Source organism: Theropithecus gelada, chromosome 12, assembly GCF_003255815.1.
Source record: "Theropithecus gelada isolate Dixy chromosome 12, Tgel_1.0, whole genome shotgun sequence".
NCBI classification, from domain to species: Eukaryota; Metazoa; Chordata; class Mammalia; order Primates; family Cercopithecidae; genus Theropithecus; species Theropithecus gelada.
The window spans coordinates 27884555-27908344 of NC_037680.1; the positions used below are offsets into that span (position 1 = coordinate 27884555).

At 37.4% G+C, this 23790-nt stretch overlaps 1 protein-coding gene and 1 pseudogene across 3 annotated transcripts in view; one reads left to right on the plus strand and one right to left on the minus strand.

Annotated features, from left to right (window-relative positions):
* The window catches only part of EPC2 (enhancer of polycomb homolog 2), a 143803-nt gene that overhangs the window by 69178 nt on the left and 50835 nt on the right, over window positions 1-23790 (plus strand). The window lies entirely within an intron of this gene.
* On the minus strand, window positions 2333-3298 carry LOC112636666 (annotated as a pseudogene). The gene has a single exon (XR_003122215.1). The product of XR_003122215.1 is annotated as a peptidyl-prolyl cis-trans isomerase-like 1 pseudogene (transcript).

A 23790-nucleotide genomic window follows, 5' to 3' on the forward strand; every position in this document is an offset into this window, starting at 1 on the left:
GTAGCATAGTTTGAAGTTAGGTAGTATGATGCCTCCAGGTTTGTTCTTTTTGCTTAGGATTGTCTTGGCTACTCAGGCTCTTTTTTGGTTCCATATGAATTTTAAAATAGTTTCTTCTAATTCTGTGAAGAATGCCAATGGTAGTTTAATGGGAATAGCATTGAATCTATAAATTGTTTTGGGCATTGTGACCATTTTCACAATATTGATTCTTCCCACCCATGAACATGGAATGTTTTTCCATTTATTTGTGTCCTCTCTGATTTCTTTGAGCAGTGGTTTATAGTTCTCCTTGAGGAGGTCCCTCACTTCCCTTATTAGCTGTATTTCCAGGTATTTTTTTTGTGTGTGTGGCGATTGTGAATGTGAGTTCATTCGTGATTTGGCTCTCTGCTTATTATTGGTGTATAGGAAGGTCAACAATTTTTGCACATTCATTTTATATCGTGAAACTTGCTGAAGTTGCTTATAGGCTTAAGAAGCTTTTGGGCTGAGACAATGGGGTTTTCTAGAAATAGAATCATTTTATCTGCAAACAAAGATAATTTTACTTCCTCTCTTTCTATTTGAATACACTTTATTTCTTTCCCTTGCCTGATTGCCCTGGCCAGAACTTCCAATTCTGTGTTGAATAGGAGTGGTGAGAGAGGGCATGCAATCTTTGTCTTTGCTGATTTTCAAGGGGAATGCTTCCAGCTTTTGCCCAATCAGTATGTTATTGGCTGTGGGTTTGTCATATATGACTCTTACTATTTTGAAGTTTGTTCCTTGAATACCTAGTTTATTGAGAGTTTTTATACATGAAGGGATGTTAAATTTTATTGAAGACCTTTTCTCTATCTATTGAGATAATCATGTATTTTTTTGTCTTGAGTTCTGTTTAGGTGATGAATCACATTTATTAATTTGCATATATTGAACCATCCTTGCATCCCGGGCATGAAGTCTGCTTGATTGTGGTAGATAAGGTTTTTGATGTGCTGCTGGATTCAGTCTGCCAGTATTTTGTTGAAGAGTTTTGCATCAAGGTTCACCAAAGATGTTAGCCTGAAGTTTTCTTTTTTGTTTTATCTCTGCCAGGTTTTGGTATCAGGATGATGCAGGCCTTATAGAATGAACTAGGGAGGAGTCCCTCCTTTTCAGTTTTTTGAAACAGTTTCAGTAGGAATGGTACCAGCTCTTCTTTTTACCTCTGGTATAATTTAGCTGTGAATCCATCTGGTCCTGGGCTTTTTTTGGTTGATAGACTATTACTGCTTCAACTTTAGAACTCATTATTGGTCTATTTACGGATTCAGTTTCTTCCTAGTTCAGTCTTTGGAGGATGTATGTGTCCAGGAATTTATCCATTTCTTCTAGATTTTCTAGTTTATGTACATAAAGGTGTTTATAGTGTTCTCTGATGGTTGGTTGTATTTCTGTGGGGTCAGTGGTGATACCCCGCTTATCATTTTTGATTATATTTGTTTGTTCTCTCTTTTTTTTTTTTTTCAACCATCAATGGCATTTTATTTTGGAAGTTTCTATGTATTACATAGGTATTAACTTCCTTCCTCTCCTACTCCTCCCCACAAAATCCAGAAAGTTATTTTTATACATAAACAACTGAACATATAAAAATCTCGGACCTAATTTCTCTAAAGTCTAGGGTTAAAAGAACTTGAGTGGCGCTTCTCCTTTCTGAGAGGACTACTTCTTAAGGAGGATTCATGGTCTGTCCTTTGCTCACTACAGATTTCTCCTCTTGGCCGGGCGCGGTGGCTCAAGCTTGTAATCCCAGCACTTTGGGAGGCCGAGACGGGCGGATCACGAGGTCAGGAGATCGAGACCATCCTGGCTAACACGGTGAAACCCCGTCTCTACTAAAAAATACAAAAAACTAGCCGGGCGAGGTGGCGGGCTCCTGTAGTCCCAGCTACTCCGGAGGCTGAGGCAGGAGAATGGCGTAAACCCGGGAGGCGGAGCTTGCAGTGAGCTGAGATCCGGCCACAGCACTCCAGCCTGGGCGACAGAGCCAGACTCCGTCTCAAAAAAAAAAAAAAAAAAAAAGATTTCTCCTCTTCTCTGGGAAAAAGATGGTCAATGCTTCTGCTTCCTTTTAATAAATTAATGTCTTGATTATTATACATTATTATTCCCCACTTGACACCTTCTTAGAAACTTGATTGTTGGATGCATTTTTTATTTGGCAAAAATTCAATGTGGCTTTGCGTGGGATGTCTGAAGTGTCAGAAACAGCAGTGTTGATGTTCTGGTTTTGAGAGGGAAAATATATAGAGAGATGCATACATTTCCTAGAATAACAAATGTAAGACTGAAATAGGGTGTGCACAGAGTTAAAAGGGCTGATAGACACTACTTGGTTTGGAATTCTGTGGCTGTCAACAATCAAGGACTGCAGTATAGGCCAGAATACAAATCTGCTTAGGAAGAAGTTTGGTTAGGCAAAACCACTGAGAAATGACAGTGTCTGCTACATTGTTCGAAGTATATCAGAGCAGACATGCACAAGAAGCAGCATTATGAGTCATGTGTAGTAAGTAGTCACCTAAACAGGGGCATTTGTGCAAATGCTCTGGCAACCTAGGTACTGGGGGAAGAGAAAAGAAGCATCCTATTAAAATGTACTTCCATCTCTAACTCACCCAAGACCCCAGGCCTCCTAAGCTTCATGATTTGCAAAGCCAAAATGAAATTTAGCATTACATGTCATTCTATGTCATTTGGAAGCTGGTCCACTGGGGCTATCTCAGAAGAGCTGCTCAAGAGGGTAGCAAGTCTACCCAGAAGGGTATGCCTTAGTGATCTTCACATCATCCACAGGGCGGTCCTGGGAGTTTGTTTCTACCATTCCCACGTGATTCACCATTCCTATGCTCTGGCACACTCGGCCAATAATGGTGTGTTTGCCATCGAGCCACTGGGTGGGGGCAAGGGTCACAAAGAACTGGCTGCCATTAGTGTCTGGCCCCGCATTGGCCATTGTGAGAATTCCAGCCCCCGTGAATTTCAAGTCTGGATGAAGTTGATCTTCAAACTGTTTGCCATAGATAGATGCACCACCTCGACCTGTCTCTGTTGGGTCACCTCCTTGGATCATGAAGTCTTTGATAATTCTGCGGAATTTTGTGCCATTGTAGTAACCTCGACGAGCCACCTCAGCAAAGTTCTTACAGGTCTTTGGAGCATGCTTCCAGTACAGCTCCAGCACAATGATTCCCATGCTGGTCTCCAAGTAAACGTTGGGTGGCTGCCAGGAATCTGGGGGAATAACTGCCATAGCAAAGCCGGCGGCGGAATGCTTCTGTTCTCTCTTCTTTATTAGCCTAGCTAGTGGTCTATCTTATTAATTTCAAAAAAAAAAAAAACCAACTCCTGGATTCATTGGTTTTTTTTTTTTTTTTTTTTTTTTTTTGGAAGAGTTTTTCTTCTTTCTACTTCAGTTCAGCTCTGATACTATTTCTTGTCTACTACTAGCTTTGGGATCTGTTTGTCCTTGGTCCTCTAATTCTTTTAGTTGTATTGTTAGATTGTTAACTTGAGATCTTTCTAGCTTCTAGATGTGGGCATTTAGTGCTATAAATTCCCCGCTTAACACTGCTTTAGCTACATCCCAGAGATTCTGGTACATTGTATCTTTGTTCTCATTAGTTTCAAAGAAATTCTCGATTTCTGCCTTAATTTCATTATTTACCCAAGAGTGATTCGGGAGCAGGTTGTTCAGTTTCCATGTAGTTAGTTGTGCGGTTTTGAGTGAATTTCTTAATCTTGAGTTCTAATTTGGTTGCGCTGTGGTCTGAGAGACTGTTTGTTATTTTTTCAGTTCTTTTGCATTTGCTGAGGAGTGTTTTACTTCCGATTACATGATCAATTTTACTCAATTAAGTGCCGTGCAGCGATGAGAATAATGTATATTCTGTTGTTTTTGGGTGGAGAGTTCTATAGGTATTTGTCAGGTCTACTTTATCCAGAGCTGAGTTCAGGTCCTGAATATCTTTTAATTGTCTTTCTCTGTGATCTAATATTTTCAGTAGGGGTGTTGAAGTCTCCCACTATTATTGCGTGGGAGTCTAAGTCTCGTTGAAGATCTCTAAGAACTTGCTTTATGAATCTGGGTGCTCCAGTATTGGGCACATATATATTTAGATTAGTTAGCTGTTCTTGTGGAATTGAACGTTTTACCATTACGTCATGCCCTTCTTTGTCTTTCTTGATCTTTGTTGATTTAAAGTCTGTTTTATCGAAAACTAGGATTGCAACCCCTGCTTCGTTCTGTTTTCCATTTGCTTAGTAAATTGTCTCCAGTCTCTTTATTTTGAGCCTATGTGTGTCTTTGCATGTGAGATGGGTCCCTTGAAGATAGCATACCAATGGGTCTTGATTCTTTATCCAGCTTGCCATTCTGTGTCTTTTAATTGGGGCAGTTAGTCTATTTACATTTAAAGATAGAATTGTTATGTGTGGATTTGATTCTGTCATCATGCTAGCTGGTTATTTTGCAGACTTGTTTATATGCTTGCTTCATTGGGGCTGGTCTGTGTACTTCAGTGTGTTTTTGTAGCGACTGGTGACTGTTTTTCCTTTCCATATTTAGTGCTTCCTTCAGGAGCTCTTGCAAGGCAGGCCTGATGATGATGAATTCCCTCAGCATTTGCTTGTCTGAAAAGGATCTTATTTCTCCTTTACTTATGAAGCTTAGTTTGGCCCAATATGACATTCTGGGATGGAAATTCTTTTCTTTAAGAATGTTGAATATTGATCCCCAGTCTCTTCTGGTTTGTAGGATTTCCATTGAGGGGTCCGTTAGTCTGATGGGCTTCCCCTTGTAGGTGACCTGGCCCTTCTCTCTGGCTGCTCTTAATATTTTTTCTTTCATTTTGACTTTGGAGAATCTGATGATTATGTGTTTTGGGGATGATCTTCTCATGGAGTATCTTACTGGGGTTCTCTGCATTTCCTGAATTTGAATGTTGGCCTCTCTTGGTAAGTTGGGGAAGTTCTCCTGAATGGTATCCTGAAGTACGTTTTTAAACTTGGTTCCAACTCTCCTCATCACTTTTAGGTAACCCAATCAGTTGTAGATTCAGTCTGTTTACATAATCCCATATTTCTCAGAGGTTTTGTTCATTCCATTTCCTTCTTTTTTCTCTAGTCTCGTCTGCTTGTCTTAATTCAGAAAGCCAGTCTTCCAGCTCTGAGATTCTTTCCTCTCCTTGGTCTGTTCTGCTATTAATTCTTGTGATTGCATTGTGAAGTTCTCATGTCGTGTTTTTTAACTCCGTCAGGTCATTTGTCTTCCTCTCTAAACTGGCTATTCTGGTTATCACCTCCTGCATAGTTTTACCATGATTCTCAGCTACTTTGCATTGGGTTAAAACATGTTCTTTTAGCTCAGTGAACTTCATTATTACCGACCTTCTGAAGCCTACTTCTGTCATTTCAGCCATCTCAGTGTCAGCCCAGTTCTGAGCCCTTGCTTGAGAGATGTTGTGGTCATTTGGAGGAAAAGGACACTCTGACCTTTTGAGTTTTCAGTGTTTTTGCATTGATTCTTTCTCATCTTTGTGGGCTTATCTACGTTTGATCTTTGAGGTTGCTGACCTTTGGGTAGGTATTTTGTGGTTTTTCTTTGTTGTTGTTTTCTGTTTGTTTTTCTTTTAATAATCTGGTCACGCTTCTGTAGGGCTGCTGCAGTTTGCTGGAGGTCCACTCCAAACCCCATTTGCTCTGGTTCTTCCTGTACCTGGAGGTATCACCAGTGAAGGCTACAAAACAGCAAAGATGTCTGGAAGCGCCATCCCAGGAGGATACTGACCTATTGCCACCTGAACGTGCCTGTAGGAGGTGGTTGGAGACCCCAGTTGGGAGGTTTCACTCGGTTAGGAGGAATGGGATCAGGGACCCACTTAAAGCAACAGTTTGGCTGCTTTTTGTTATAGCAGCTCTGCTGTGTTGGTGATCCCTTTAGCCACCATTTGATCTGGGCTCTGCAAACCTGCAAACCCCACTGGCTGAACTGACTGAGGAGCCCGAACGGCTAAGGTGGCAGCCTGCCCCACTCCTCAGGCACTCCATCCCAGGGAGAAATTGGAGCTCTTTCGGCCCATAGAACATGGGTGGTGACTACAGGCTCTGGCTGGGAGGACCCGCCCCACAAGGAGGAGTGGATTGGGGGTTCTGCTTACAGAATCAGTCTGGCCATGCCTTAAAAAAACGGCTGTGTCATGTTAGGGAACTGCCTCTGCCCAGGTAGCAGCCCTCCCCTCTCCTGGACACTTTGTCCCAGGGACAGGTAAGAAAGGTAAGAGCTCTGTCAGGTCATGGCTGGAGGGCCTGGCTGGGAGGTCCCACCCAGTGAGGAGGAATGGATCTGAGCTCCACTTAAAAAAGCAATCTGGTCACTATCTTGCAAAGCCGCTGTGTTGTGCTACTGGGGGGACCCTTTCTAGTCCAGATCATTTGGACTCTCCAGGGTCCGCAGGCTGTAACAGCTGTGTTGACCAAACAGCAGAGATGGTGCTGGCCTCTCCGCACAGCCTATTGCTGGTGGCTGCTTCGAATTCCAAGCCAGTGGGTCTTATCTTGTGAGGTATCGTGGAAGTGGGCCCACAGAACAAGGCTGCTCAACTTTCTGGATTCTACCCCCTCCCTTGGGGTGTATGTGAACCGCCTGCCTTGTCTGAGTTGCAGACACGTTGGTTGGAGATCCCAGGACTGGAGTATATAAAGCTCCTGGGTCTCTATGCATGCCTAAACAGCTGCTCTGCTGAGACTCCACGCAGCTCAGTGTGTTGGACCCAAGGCCCTGGTGGCGTGGACTCACAAGGGGATCTCCTGATCTCCGGGTTGCAAAGATCCGTGGGAGAAGCGTTGTTTCCCTGGGTCGCATAATCACTCATCACTTCCCTTGGCTGGGGATGGGGGTTCCCTTGGCTCGTGTTGCTCCCAGATGGGCCGTCGCGCCACCCTGCTTTTCCTCGCTCCCTGTGGGTCGAGCTGTTTCCCTGATTAGTCCCCATGTGACTACCTGGATTATTTCAGTTGAAGGTGCAGTATTCACTTGCCCCTTTCATTCCTCTCCATGAGCACCACAGACTGCAGCTGCTTCTAATCGCCTGTCTTGGCCCTGTCCCCAGAATGTTTCAACTTCATTAAGCAATGCATGTCTATATCTGTCTGTATGCTATGTGTAAGTAAAATGCTTATATATGTAAGCATACATAATTGAATATATTGTTCCTATTGTTTTGAACAAACTGTTGTCAGTTAGATAATTAACGGTAATAAAAATAAAAGTTTTTGTTTTATCCTTTCTCCCCAGTACTCTTGCTATGTTTATGTAGATCTGAGTTTCTAACCAATATCATTTTTCTCCTCTCTAAAGAACTACTTTTAAGATTTCTTATAAGGCGGGTCTACTGGCAACAAAGTCCTCAATTTTTGTTTGTCTGAGAAAGTTTTTATTTTTCCTTCACTTTTGAAGGGTAATTTCACAGAATACAGAATTTTAGGTTTGTAGGTTTTTGTTTGTTTTTTAACTCAACACATGAATTATTTCACTCCATGCTATTCTTTCTTCCATGATTTCTGAGGAGTATCTGATGTGATACTTTATCTTTGCTCCTTTGTAGCTAAGGTGTTTTTCCCCCTTTGGCTTCTTTCAAGGTTTTTTCTTTACCTTTGATTTTCTGATGTTTGAATATCATATGCCTAGGTATAGGGTGGTTTTGTTTGTTTTCGTTTTGACTTTTATCCTCCTTGGTGTTGTTTGAGCTTTCTGAATCTGTGGTTTGGTGCCTGACATTAATTTGGAGAAATTCTCAGTCATTGGTACTTCATATATTGCTTCTGTTCCTTTCTCAGAATTTGCATTATGCATATTTAGTAGTAGTCTATTCTGTTTTATTCTTTTTTTTTTTTTTGCTTTGCTTTTCAGTCTTGGAAGTTTCTGTTGTCATATCATATTCCCAGGCTCCAAGATTCTTCTGTCAGCTGTGTCCAGTCTACTATTGAGCCCTGCAGATACATTTCTATTATATTAAATAGTAATTTTTATCTTTGTTTCTTTTTCTGTTTTTTGTTTTAGAATTCTCATCTCTCTTCTTATATTATTCATCTGTTTTTGCATGTTGTGTTTTTTCCATTAAAGCCTTAAGTATATTATAGTTTTCTGAAATTCCTGGTTGGAAAAGCATTTTTATCATATCTGACTCTGATTCTGATGTTTGCTTAGCTGCTTAGTATGTCTTATAATTTTTCTTGAAAGGTGGACATGGTGTAACTGGGTAAAGGGAACTGCACAAATACAGGACTTTAATGGTGCGGTTTTTTGGTGTGTTTTGTGGGGTGAGATTTTACAGTTTCGTGATGAGGTCTGTCTTTTGATGAGCCTCTGTCTCTGGACTGTGAACTTCACCAGTGCTTCTCAGTTTTTCCCCCTTAGGGTGAGACAGGCTGGCTAGAGGAGGCTGGAGTTGGGTATTTCTCTTCTCCTGCATGGAAGACTAGAGGCAGCTGGACTCGTCTTTTTCCTTCCCCCAGGTCTGATAGGCTTTGATAAAACCCAAGCAGAAGACATACACACAGCTAACAAGCATATGAAAAAATGCATCACTAATCATTAGAGAAATGGACATCAAAACCACAATGAGGTACCATCTCACACCAGTCAGAAAGGCTATTATTAAAAAGTCAAAAAATAACAGATACTGGTGAGATGCAGAGAAAAGGGAATGCTCATGCACTGCAGGTGGGAATGTAAATTAGTTCAGCCATTGTGGAAAGCAGCGTAGCGATTTCTCAAAGAACTCAAAGCAGAATTACCATTCAACCCGGCAGTCCCATTATTGGGTATATACCCAAAGAATTATAATCGTTCTACCATAAATACACATCCACATGTATGTTCATTGCAGCACTATTCACAGCAGCAAAGACATGGAGTCAACCTAAATGTCTATCAACAGTGAACTGGATAAAGAAAATGTGGTACATATACATGATACATATACACATATAGCCATAAAAGAACGAGATCATGTCCTTTGCAGCAACATGGATGGAGCTAGAGGCCATTATCCTAAGTAAACTAAGACAGGAACAGAAAACCGAATACTGCGTGTTCTCACTTATAAGTGGGACCTAAACATTGAGAACACATGGATACAAAGAAGGGAACAAGAGACACTGGGACCTCCTTGAGGGTAGAGGATGGAAGGAGGGAAAGGATCGAAAAACTTATCTATTGGGTACTGTGCATATTACCTGGGGGATAAAATAGTCTGTATATCAAACCCCCATGAGATGCAATTTACCTAATAACCTACACATTGTAGCCCTGAACCTAAAATAAAAGTTTAAGAAAAAAAGCAGATTATACTCTGATAAAATTGTTTCTCTTGATTGCAGGCATTGTTAAAAACAGAATGCTCTGGCACATTTCAAAATGCTTACCTTTCTGGAAACACAAAGATATTTTTTCCTTAAGTATTTACTGTGAGAACATGGTTGAGTTCTTGAAAGGTGATACTCACAAAAGTGTAAGGGCTTCCCAGTGACTGGGATGCCTGGAGTTTTTAATCTCTCAGAATTAGCCATACTGAGTCAATTACAGTTTAGGTTTTCCAGCCCTCCTTCCTCTCCCCCATTGGTTTTCAGGAAGGTTTCTGCTAGTGGGTTTCTGTTCCCTTAAGTTGTGATTCTGTGTATTCACCTCTGTCTCCAGTTTTGAGTGTGATTTTTTTTGAGTGTGCCCTGTGACCTCACAGATTTAAGTGTTGTTTATTTTCAGTTTGTTCAGCCTTTTACATGTTAAGATGGGGTGGCAACTTCTAAGTTTCTTACGTGCCTACCTGGAAACCAGAAGTCTTACTTAACAATTTTGTTTTCAGCTTTTTTTCACCCAGTGTTTAGACTTTTTTCCATATCGTTGTCTCTGTAATTTTTTATTGGTTGCATAATTTTTGAGGTTGATCTATAGTAACTTAAATTTCTTCTGATTGAAACAATTGGATTTATAACTTTCTAGAGGGTTTATCATTGATAACCTTGTTTGCATTTGTAGCTTTGTCTTTTTAATTCTTAGAGATTTATTTTAAAAAGAAACTTCAAAAATCTCTTGTGGAATTTTTAGTGTTTTAAAAATGTCTTCAGTAGTAATATTTGTCTTTTGACAGAATGGACTTTAATTTCAGAAAATCCATTCAGAGCCAAGTATGGTCAATAACTTAGATATTATTTTGGTTTTAAAGAAGTTTTTGACTGTAAAATGTAGGACTCTTTTATGCAATTTATAATCTTATTCTGAAGACAGTTTCAGAGAAGAGTTCCTCAAATGTTTTCTTTATTTTTATTGGAATATGTATGATCCATAAGGATTAAGATAATAACTTATTCATTTATTTTTTAAAAAATAAATTTTTCTCAATTTTTTGTTTTATAATTTTTAACTTTTACAAGTTTTAATAGATATAATGTACATATTTATGAGCTACATTGTGATGTAGTACATATAAATGTTAGTGACCAGATCAGGATAATAACATGTCCACCATCTCAAGCATTTATCATTTCTTTGTGGGGAGCATTCAGTTATCCATCAGTGCTATAGAACACTAAGACTTATGCCACCTGTCTAGCTGTAACTTTGTATTCGTTAACAAATTAATTTTTCTTTTTTTAAAAAAAAAATCTCGTTTTATCTTCACCTCAGTGAAAGCAAAATGATCTGAGTAGGTTTTGTATTCTGTTCTGAAATATAAACAATTTAAGGCAATAGTTTAAAAAATTGGAGAATATTGCAGCTCATTCATTCACCAGTGTTAGTTGACCCACTATGTATAAGCTCAGTTTTCATGATATAAAGTCATTTTTTATCTCCAGCCTCAGTCAAGAATTTTATTTTTTGTATAGTAACTGACAGTATCTGGCCACTCTTTGGGGAGATGTTTCTAGTGAATTTTTAGTCATTGATGATATTGAAGCAGGAACGTTGGTCAAGATGTCATATGGGGAGTTGGGGAATTTTAGTCCACTGACTGTTGGAACCATTTCTGAAGGATCTAGAATTATAATGTCAGATAGGTTGTTTTGAAGCGAACATGGATAGCACTGGAAGAATAAGGTTATAGTTAAGGAGTGAGACCCTAGCTACAAATTCACCTCTTCTTTATTGGGTGGTTGGGGGCAGGAAATATTTTTCAGCTCTTTGATTACATTGGCCTTGTTCTAGTAATATTTGGTATATAGTGTTAAGAGAAATTGAAATACTGATGAATTTTTCTAATTTTTTGGAAGACAGAATTCAATCTTTAAGAATCTTTATGTCTTAGAGTTGGCATAGATTTATATTAGAATACAAGAGATAGGTTCTGAGAAAGTTGTGTTTAAACATTTTGTTTTACTTTTTATTTTGAGAGTATTTTAATTAAATTTTAAAAATTTGACCTTCTTTCCAGTTTATAGAGAAGTTTCAAGAATAATATAATGAATTCTGTCTACTGTTCTCCATGATTCATTAAATATTAACACTTAACAATATTTGCTTTCTGTTTTTTTAACTCTTTCTCTATATCACTCCTCTCTGTGTCAGCTCTTTCTCCTCACCATTATCTTCATTCTGAACCCTTTTAGAGTAAGTTGCAAATGTTATGCTTCTTTACTTCTGAGTACTTCAGTGTCTGGTTTTTAAAAACGCAGAATTCTTTTATATAACCACAGCATTGTTATCAAAATCAGTTAGTTGTCATTGATACAGTACAGTAATCTGTTGACCTCATGTGTAATTTAATAATTGTCCGAATAATGTCCTTTGCAGTGAAGGAAAATCCCAAATAATGCATTGCCTTTACTTACCATGTCTCTTCAGTCTACTGCTGAGTCTTTTTGTTCTTCATGCCACTGACATTTTTAGAGTACAGGCCAGTTATTTTGTCAAAAGTTCCTCAATTTGGGTATACTTGTTTCCTCGTGACATGATTCAGTTTCGCATGTGGTTTTTTTAAATGTCTTATTGTGGTAAAATATACATAACATAAATTTACCTTCTTAACAGTTTTTAAATGTACATTACAGGTATATAGTTTAACTATGTCACATTGTTGTACAACAGGTCTCTAAAATTTTTACATATTGTAAAACTTAAACTATGTATACCCATTGAACAACCTCCTGATGCTCTCCAGCCCCTGGCAACCACCTTTCTACTTTTTGTTTTTAAGAATTTGACTACTTTGGATACATCATGTATGTGGAATCATGCAGTATTTTTGTCTCTTTGTGGCTGGCTTATTTCATTTAGCATAATGTCCTCAAGATTTATCCATGTTGTAAACAAGATTTCCTTTAAGACTGATAATAGTCTGTTGTGTGTATGTACCATCTTTTTTTTTTACCAGGTAATTGGCCCATGGACATTTGGGTTGCTTCCACTTCTTAGCCATTGTGAATAATGCTGTAATGAACATGGATGTGCACACGTCTCTTCAAGGTCTTGTTTTCAGTTCTTTTGGATATATACCCAGAAGTGAGATTGCTGGATCATATGGTAGTTCTATTTTAAATTTTTTCAGAAACTACTGTTTTTCATAAGGGCTGTACCATAGACAGTAGTACACTAGTTACATTCTTACCAACAGTGCACAGTTCCACTTTCTCCAGATCCTTGCCAACATGTGTAATTTTCTGTTAGTTTTATAGTGACCATCCTAACAGGTGGGAGTTGATGTCTCATTCTGGTTTTGATTTGCATTTTCCTGATGATTACTGATGTTGAGCATCTTTTTATATGCCGGCCATTTGTATATCGTTGTTGTTTTTGGGTTTATTTATTTATTTTTGCATTTTTTGTTTTTGAGTTTTAGGAGTTCTTTATGTATTTGGATATTAATTGTTTATCCACTACATGGTTTGCAAATATTTTTCCCGTTCCATAAAGTTGCCTTTTCGGTCTGTTGATTGTTTCCTTTGCCCTGAAGAAGTTTTTTAGTTTGATGTAATGTCATTTATCTGTTTTTTCTTTGTTACCGGTGCTTTAGTGTCATATTCAAGAAACCACTGTCAAATTCAATGTCATGAAGTCTTTCTTCCTATATTTTCTTCTAGGAGTTTTATAATTTTGTGTCTTACATTTAGGTGTTTAATCCATTTGAGGTTGATTTTTAAATACAAGGTAAGGATCCAGCTTCATTCTTTTGCATGTGGATATTCAGTTTCCCCAGCTCATCTGTTGAAGAGACTGTCCTTTTCCCATTGTGTAGTCATGGTATCCTTGTCAGTCATTTGACCATATATGTCAGGGTTTATTTCTGGGGTTTCTGTTCTGTTCCGTTGGTTTATATGTCTGTCTGTATGCCAATTCAGTTTAAATCACTGTAGTTTCAAAATCCAAAGACTACTGTTTCAAATATTTCTGATGTCTTCTGTATACTGAGTTTATATCTTTGTCCATTCACCACTTCCTTGCTAACATTAAAACAACAACTCAGTTAAAAAATGAATACTGTTATTTAACTTTTCAAGATCCTTACTATGTAGTGGCCTATGAAGATATGTTCACTTTCTGTGACATATTTATTATTTTATACCGTTAGATGTACTTAGTGGAATTTCTTTTTTTGTATATATAATGTTATTTTAACATTAGTTTTTACTGGTTAAGCTAGGGTATTGCCTGAACACAGATGTGAGTAAAACTTCTTGCTTTCATTCTATGCTTGTTGAGAGTGAATGAGAAAGATTAGTAGATTCGAACAGAAAATGGGGGAGAATCTCTCATGATACAGAGGGATCGCTGATCCAGAATATTTTTTAAAACCCAAAATTGTCTCTAGATTCACAAAATAACACGATCTTGTTTTATTTAAAAAGATAATGCATTCAAATGATTTCTAAAGAAAAGTGTATAAAAATAAACTCACTCCTATACACTTTCCACTCCAACCACCCCTCCTTTATAAGTGAGCACTTTTATTAGTTCATGTGTTATTTTAGGGTTTCAAGCACATAGGAATTTGTATTCGTTTCTTTTCTCTTTTGAGACAGAGTCTCACTCATTTCATCACCTGGTGATCACTCATGGCTCACTGCAGCCTCAACGTTCTGCACTCAAGTGATCCTCCTGCCTGAGCCTCCCCAACAGCTGGCATCACAGGAGCTTACCATGTTGCTCAGGCTGGTTTTGAACTCCTAGGTTCAAGCAGTCTCCCACCTCAGCCTCCCCAAATACTAGGATTACAGGCAGGAGCCACCACACGCTGCCAAGAAAGTGTATTTTTAAACCTTCTCTTATATCTGTGTGCTTTTTAAAAAGCACCTTGCTGTTGTTTTGGGTTTTTCATTTTTGTTTTTTTTTTTGTTTTTTTTTTTTTTTTGCTTAAGAATATAGTCTCAAAATTATCCTATATTAATATGTACATATGTTCTCATTTTTTTTTTAATCACTGCATAATAGTCCATTGTTTAGGTGTGCTCGTTTATTATCCAATTTCCTAGAAAAAGCAAACTTAGTGCTGGGCACATAGCTCATACTTGTAATCCCAGCACTTTGGGAGGCCTAGATGTAAGGCCAGAAGTTCAAGACCAGACTGGACAATATAGTGAGACCCCATCTACATAAACTAAAAAGTTAGCCAGGTGTGATGGTATATGTCTGTAGTCCCAGCTATTTGGGTGGCTGAAATGGAAGGATCACTTGAGCCTAAGATGTCGAGGTTACAGTGAGCCATGATCGTGCTACTGCACTGCAGCCTGGGTGGCAAAGTGAGGCCTTTTCTCTTTTTTCTTTTTTAACAAAAGGCCAGACGCGGTGGCTCATGCCTGTAATCCCAACACTTTGGGAGGCCAAGGCAGGCAGATCATGAGGTCAAGAGATAGAGACCATCCTGGCTAACGCAGTGAAACCCCATCTCTACTAAAAATACAAAAAATTAGCCGGATGTGGTGGCAGGCGCCTGTAGTCCTAGCTACTCGGGAGGCTGAGGCAGGAGAATGGCATGAACCCGGAAGGCGGAGCTTGCAGTGAGCCGAGATCATGCCACTGCACTCCAGCCTGGGCCACAGAGCGAGATTCTGTCTCAAAAAAAAAAAAAAAAAAGCAAACTTGGATTGTTTTCTTTTTGTTATGTGTTGCAAATAGTTCATGGTGAATAATGGATAACCAAGAACAAATAGAATTTTATAGAGATGTGATGATATCTGTTACAGAAGTTGCCAAATCACTCTATAGGAGTTATACCATTTTGTACTAGCTTGTACAAGAGTACTTGTTTTCCTACACCCTATCAAAAGACTGCTTTTAGTTTTGAAATTTTGCTAATCTGACAGGTGAAAAATTATATACCTCAGAGTAGTATTTTTTTAATAAGCCTTTTATTTTGGAAAATTTTTAGATTTACTGAAGAGTGGCAAAGGTAGTGTAGATAGTTCCTGTATCTATACCTCTCATCCAGTTTTAGTTTCCTTTAACGTGACACATCTTGCATTACCTTTGTCAGAACTAGGAAATAATGTTGGTACATTATTATTAACTAAACCCAGACTTTATTTGAATTTCTCTCAGGATCATTTTAGTTTAGATTTCATGTTAAGAATGAGGTTGGGTATCTTTTCAGCTATTTAGGAGCCATTTGCATTTTTACCTTCTGAACTGTTACTGTCCTTCACCCAGTTTTCTATTTGGTTGTTATAAAGCAACAAGGGATGGAAAATCTGAAGAAAGAAAAAACTAAGAAAATGCAGAGTTAGAGGGAGAATAAAAGGGTCATTATCTTTACACAACTGCCTTTTAAAATAAATAAATATATATATATATATATATACATATATATTCTTGTATCCCCTAGGTTCTGTCTAATATCATTAGGTTCTGTCCTCTCTGTAATTATGAAAATCCTTCCCTGAAAGATGTACAGTATCCAGTTGCCCATTCCTACGGCCTGTGATTCTCATAGTTGTCATCATTACCACTAATTTTGGCCAGTAATATTTGTTGTTTATATAAAATGTGAATTTTGCAAAGGAGGAAAGGACTGTAGTTAGCTAGTCAGCAAAAAGACTAGGAATAATCTTGATTATGGCATGCACCTGGAGCTTTAAAAATATTAAATTAGTCAATAGTCTTGGATTCCATTACCTTGTAGAATATGGCTTTGAACTTTTCTGCACTTCATTTTCTTGAGTTGTCAATTGGTAGAGGTGGGAGTTGTGCATATGATCTGCAGCCAAGTTTTATAATTCTTGGAAGTCTGGAGGATTCAACGTGAAGAGTCCTAGGTGTCAGCATTCAGGATCTTTTAGTACATGTTCAAGCTGAGGTTGGAACCTAGGTCAGAACTTTGGAGAGCTCCAAACAAAGGAGGTTATGGTGCTTGGGTTGCTTCTGAACTTTTAGATACATTTGCTTTTCATTAGCTATCTTTAAGATTACTGAAGCCTGAGAACCTTAAAGGTTTACAGATTTTTTAAAGTTCAGTGTATTTCACAGTTACCACAAGTAAAGTTTATAATGTTTTAGAGCAAAGACTGTGGGTTTAAAGCAGTATTTCTCTAAACATGATCCAACATCACTTGGGAACATGTTAGAAATGCACATTAACAAGCCCCACCCTAAATCTACTGGATCAGAAACTGATGATCAGGCCCAGTACCCTATGTTTTAACAAACCCTTCACATGATTCTGGTGAGTGCTAGAGTTTGAGAAACACTGGCTTACAGGTTTTCATGATACTCACATCAAGGAGGGGCATCTGAGTCTTTGTCAGATTCCATGATCTCCTTAGGGTTGAGATATATATAGGCTCTAAGGAAAATATAGTTTTATTTTAAATACTTCTTTGTTCATATGTCTACCTACTGAGAGCCCATTTTAGTATACTAGGATCCATTTAACTGAAAGATATACAACAGCACTATTGCTAGACTTGTAAACTATTCAATTCTGCTTTCTTTAAATCTAGATTTTATATATGTGCATACAACTTCATTGAACATATGGTCCTGCTTGAAAATTGATTTGTATCATATAGCTTTTATCCAGTCTCGTTTTTGATAATTTTTATCTCTTGCAATTAAGGATATCCTCTCTGCTTTCCTGTCTTTGTTCCTGCTGCTCTCTTTAGAATGCCCTTGCTTCTACTTTCTCTTTGCCATTTGGTATTAGTACCTAACCTAATTTGGAAGAGACACAGTTATACATGTTGTACTTGAGGTACAGTCAGTGTTGGCTGTTACTGGATTCATTGGAGTAGTAAAAATAGTTTTGAAAAGTTATATAAGAAAGGAAATACAGAGTTGGAAGAGGAGGTAGACCAATGAGATTTTAAGTGAATGACACTTGCTGAGTGCTGTTGTTAATGCTCAAAATAATCACCTTTAGAAACAAGGTGCGCTTGTGTTTCTGTCTTATTTAGTTGCCTGCTATCAAGAGGTTTAGATATTAACAAATAATTTCCAGAAGTAAACATTTAGGATTTTTTTTTTTTTTTTTTTTTTTTTTGAGGCAGAATTTCACTCTTGTCACCCAGGCTGGAGTGCAATGGCACAATCTTTGCTCACGACAACCTCTGCCTCCCGGGTTCCAGCCATTCTCCTGTCTCAGCCTCCTGAGTAGCTGGGATTACAGGTGGCCGCCACCACAGCCAGCTAATTTTTGTATTTTTAGTAGAGACGGTTTACCATGTTGACGAGGCTGATCTCAAACTCCTTACTTCAGGTGATCCACCTGCCTTGGCCTCCCAAAGTGCTGGGATTACAAGCGTGAGCCACTGCGCCGGGCCAGAAATTTAAAGATGTATGAAAGTAGGGGCTTTGTATAAAGATGGATATTGCTTCTCTTTACATTAAAAAACCCCACCATTGATAATTCATAGATAAATGTTGGAAAGCTTAAATGTTTAAGTCTAACAAAAATAATCTTTTGATTTATCTATATCTTTGCTCCCTTTGACAGCCCAAAGAATTTTTCCTTACTGCTATTATGATTAGAAAGGTTCAATTTAGCTTCTGTGTGGTATAGTGGGGAAAGTACTGAGCTCATTGTTCATTTACTGATTGGTAAGATTTATAAACAGTATCTCATTTATTTACAAAAAGCTACCACAGAGACTTTGCAGTCTTTTGTAACAATTGATAAAAAAGAGTGAATGTCAGTACTACATGGAAGTTGTTCTGGCTCTTTTATGGTTTTTCCTCACCAAGGGGAGCTAGTATCAGGAAATAAAGTAAAATCTTCATTGGGAAGGGTCAAAGAGTTCTTTCAATTCTATTATTCTAACAAAATTCAAAATGACTGCCTGTACCTAAGAGGTCCCTTTCCCAGAGAGGTATACCCGCAGTCTTGCACAACTCTTATCTAGTGACTGGTTGCATTTTCTCTTGACGCCCTCAAACAGTGCTCTATTGCAGTCTGTTTGTCTTAGCACCCACAATTCAGTGATTCCATTCTGTTATTTTTGTCTTTTTTTTTTTTTTTTTTTTGAGATGTGGTCTCACTGTGTTGCCTAGGCTGGAGTGCAGTGGCACGATCTCGGCTCACTGTAGCCTCTGCCTCCCGGGTTCAAGCGATTTTCCTGCCTCAGCCTCCCAAGTAACTGAGACTATAGGTGCGCGCTACCGTGCCCAGCTAATTTTTCTATGTTTTGTAAAGACGGGATTTCACCATGTTTGCCAGGCTGGTCTTGAACTCCTGACCTCAGGTGATCCACCCACCTTGGCCTCCCAAAGTGCTGGGATTACAGGCATGAGCCACTGTGCCTGGCCATTATTGTCTATTTTTAATATCCCTTGAAGTAGTAGCCAGCCACTCTGAGTGGCTTATGTGGTCATCTAAAATAGTATTTATAGTTTGTTTGGACTTGGACAATACAATGATAAGTTTTTTTATAAACCTGTATTTTTGTATACAATTTTGCATATAAAGGATTTTTTTTAGGAATGTCTGTCATGTTATAGCAGACATATTTGTATTTTTCATAATAATGTAAATCAAATTATAGTGGTCAATTCTAAATGTAAGTGAATAGCTCTTGGCTTTTTTCAGTTAATAAAAAACAAGAAGCTAACTTCAGAGGCCCAGAAATAAATTACTGGCCAAATTCAGACTTGAACTTTTTAGAGCTCGTCAGTCCTTAAGGATGATTTTAATTTTTTAAAGAATAATAGATTTCTTGCTGTTATTCCCTAAGAGTATTCCAATACCCTAAGAGTATTCCAAACAGTGTCTCTTGAAAATATCACGTAAGATTGTTTTCTCTGCATATGGATGGTGAAGCTGGAGAGAGGGCCTAGAGAAGAAACCATACCACAAAGAGTGAAATTTTGAAAATTGTACTTCCTTAACAGCCTTTTCTTATCTTTCACATTCCCAGTTTCTCAGAAATACTTTATTTTTCCTAACTAACTTAAACTAGGGATTAGCAAATCTTTTTTGTGTAAAGGGCTAGTTAGTAAATACATTGAGTTCTGGGAGACCACAGTTGATCTCTATAACATATTCTTCTCCTTTTCTCCTCTTCCTTTTTGTTATTACCTTTCTCTTTTTCTCTCTGGCTTTGTTTTTTTGTTTTGTTTTGTTTTGTTTTGTTTTTTGATACAGGGTCTTACTCTGTCACTCAGGTGGGAGTGCAGTGGCACCCTCATAGTTCACCGCATCCTTGAGCTCCTGGGCTCCAGCAATCCTCCCACCTCAGCCTCCCAGGTAGCTGGTACTACAGGCTTACACCATTGCCCCCAGCTGGTTTTTTGTGATTTTTGTAGTGATGGAGTTTCACCATGTTGCCCAGGCTGGTCTTGAACTCCTGGACTCAAGCAGTCTTCCACCATAACCTCCCAAAGTCCTGGGATTACAGCCGTGAGCCACCACGCCCAACCCTTTTTATTATTACTTTTAAAATTATCCATTAAAAATATAAAACAGGTTTGTTTGTTTGTTTTGTTTTGTTTTACATTTTCACAGCCTTACCAAAAACAAGCTGCAGGCCAGACTTGTCTCACAGGCCATAGTTTGCTGTTCCTTGGGCTAGACTATTTTAACCAAAGAAATAATTGGAATCCACTGGAAAGTAGCTTAGAACCACTTTTCCAAGAAAATGGAAAACATACAGGAAAAGAAATCATTTGTGATATCACTTGTCTTTTACTTAACAAGTGTCCACGCCTGGTTGTTTATTACTTCTTTTTTGCTTTAAATTAGAATTTTATATATATGGACTCACAGAATAATAGAAAAATTATTCCTACATGTAACCATGATTGGATACATATCCCGCCTCCTTTTTTTTTTTTTTTTTTTTTACACTATGAATTAATTTGAAATGTTTCCCCATTGAAGCCCTAGTAACTTTAAGTTTTATAAATCAAAAGCACATTGGGTATACGTTAATCTTTAAAAAAATAAGCCAGAGAAATAGATGTAGTAGCTCATACATGGAAAGTGTTAACCTTCAGAGAGGCAGAAAGAAGTACTTTTTTTGCAATACAATATTATAGGTTCCAGTTATTCATAGTTGAGACTTTAAATTATTTAAACTAAAAACCATGATTTCTGTATACACCAATTATTAAGAACATTAATATTAAAAAGACCTATAAAATTGTGTAGTACTTGACTTTCACTTCTGGCATATTAGAGGATAGTTTGATCTACTAATAAGGTATAGTAATGAAGTTCAGTAGTAATAATTGCTTGACTTTATTGAACACATACTCTGTAGAGGGCAGTATAATATGCACAAATTATTTCATTTAATTTCTACAAGAATCCTACGAGATAGATGCATTTATTGCCCTTGTTTTACAGCAACTAATCTGTTACCCATTTCTATTATTTTGTCATTTCAAGGAATGTTATGTAAGTGAAATCTACAGTATGTATATAACCTTTTGGAATTGATTTCTTTTTTATTATTTTTTTTTACTCAGCCTAATTCCATTGAGATGATCCAAGTTGTTGCATGTGTCAGTAGTTTGATCTTATTTATTGCTGAGTATAATTTCATGTACTACAGTTTGTTTGATTTTTTTATCATTGAGGGACATTTGAATTGTTTCTAATTTTTGGCTATTGTGGATAAAGTTGCTATGAACATTTGTGTGCATATTTTTATGTAAACATAGTTTTCATTTCATAAATATTTTTTATAAATATATCTCAGTTTTCCTATTCTTATTGATGGACTTTTTTTGCTTATATGAATATAATGTTATGAATGGCCTTTATGCGTGTCATTCTTGTCCACATTTATGAGAGCTTTTCTAGGTAGGATGTGGGCCTAAAAGTAGAATTGCTGAGTTGTATAAAATGTACACGTTTAACTTTAGATACTGCAGAATTGTTCTTCAAACTGATACCAGTTTATATTTTCACCAGTAGTGTATGAGAGTTCTTGTTGTCTCATATTTTTATCAACACTTGTTACTGTGAAACTTTACAATTTTTGTCAGTTTGATGGGTGTGAATTGGTATTTGTGGATTTAAATTTGTCTCATCAATCACAAGTGAAGTTAAAACATGTTTATGTAGATTACTTTTTCATATGTTTGGGTCCATTTTTCTCTGGGTCATTTTCTTACTGAATTTTTAAAGAGATTCTTTATATATTCTACATATTTAGCTTTTTAAAAATTTTATAGAAAAATTTTAACATTCAGAAGTAAAAATAATAATGAACTGCCATATACTACTGGTCAATATTGTTTCTCTATACTTATACCTTTTCTTCCACCTCCATGATTTTATAGCCATCCCGGCATTATTTGATCTAGGGATGTTAAAGCATAGTTATAATATTATCTAAAAGTATTATAGTAATACTATTAATATTTAATAATACTATTAAAATAATATCACATCACTCCTTAGAAGAAAAACATCATTTTCTTCATTTGTCAAATATTTAATCAGTGTACATATTTCTTGACTGTCTTATAAGATAAATGATCTCATTTTTCTTACTTTTTTTAACAGTTGATACTTTTGAATTGGGATCCAGAAAATTTCCATATATTGTAGCTGGTTAGTCAGTCTCTTAAGATTCTTTTAATCAGGAATCAAGCATTTATCTTTCTTTTCTATTAACTGTATTTCAGGATCTCTGAATAATTGAGAAAGAGGAAGGTTCTCTTTATAGAAGTATTCCAGCTAATGTAAATCAAGCAGGAATGATGAAAAATTACTATTTTGCAACCCCTAATGAGTTAATGAATCAAGGTAATTGTCATTAATGGTTGCTGACATCACAAAAGAAAAGAAACAATGAAAAATTATATACTTCTCGATGAAGATTGATTTTGTTTTTTTTAGTACTCTCCAGAAATGATTATGAGAATGTTTGTTTTGTTTTAAAATCTTTATGGATCATGGATTTATTATACATTTGTATTATATTTCAATCCATTGAATTCATTATCCTTATTGCTGCTTTTGGCCAGTAGGAACCTATTCAGGTTTGCTCTTAAGGTTTTTTTGAAATGATAATATTATACCAGAAAGCAAGAAAACTAAACTGTGTTAGGGTTACCTTACATGTTTTCCTGGCCCAGATCCGAAGTCAGTCATTTCCACAGGGTGCTCTTGTTTCTTTTAGTGGGAAATTTTATTTGGAGACTGTAAGTTGGGTCCTTGGGGTATTCTTTACTACTGGGTTGACCATGTCTCTAAGATTGATTAGTGGACCTGACCTATGAAATATGCACTTAAAAAAACTTTGAGATAAAGTACATCATGAATTTATATTACTACTTCTCTAATTCAAAACTAAAAGTTTTAACCTTCCACACTTTTTTCTACAGTTACTTTTTTTCCACACTTTTTTTAAATATCACTTCTCAAGGATATCTGCATAATCCCCATGTTTTGTCACAGTAGTCTCAGAATAATAATACCAACTCTTTCACCAACAATATAATTTTACCAAAAAAGTTTCAGGGCCGCACACAGTGGCTCATGCCTGTAGTTTCAGCACTTCGGGAGGCTGAGGCAGGCAGATCGCTTCAGCCCAGGAGTTCAAAAACAACCTGGGGAACATGGTGAAACCCCATCTCTACAAAAAAAAAAAAAAAATTAGCCACACCTAGTGGCATGCATGTGTAGTCCTAGCTACTTGGGAAGCTGAAGTGGGGGAAAGACTTGAGCCAAGGAGATCAAAGCTGCAGCCGAGATTGTGCCATTACACTCCAGCCTGGACAACAGAGCAAGACCCTGTCTCAGGAAAGAAAGAAAACTAATTTCAGGGTTTTTCATGTGTTGATCGGTTAGGGTATTCCCACTAGAAATGTACAGTCACTTTACTGTATCTTAAAGACACTTTCAGTAGAACCCAAATGACAGTTGGCTTTACTTGTTCCATTTACTTTTTAATTTTAGAGATATTTTTTTTCAACACGTTATTTCATTTTGTAATTATATAAAATATTTGCATGATACTAAAAGTTCTGTCTATAAAATTAAGAATATTCAAAGAGGTCTAGTTGTTACCTCTATCCCTGCCTCCCCACACAGTCTTATTCCCGGGTGGCTGACAGTATTTTTGTATTTATGGCTGAAGTGGGTGCTGGAGATGGAGGAGTGGGATGGCAGTGGTGGGAGATTCTATGGTTCCATGTGTAGACTTCCACTACTCTCTTTCTCCTTTGGTATGGAGCTTTATACTTGCCCTCAGTGTGCCTGGTGCTTCAGAGTCCACAGGCTCTCTCAAGCAACCTTTGTAGGTCAAACCTTCAGTCTGATACTGTTTGGAAGGAAAAATAGTTGCATAGGTACACTGAATGAGGGAAAGAGTAACTGTTGATTTCAGCCC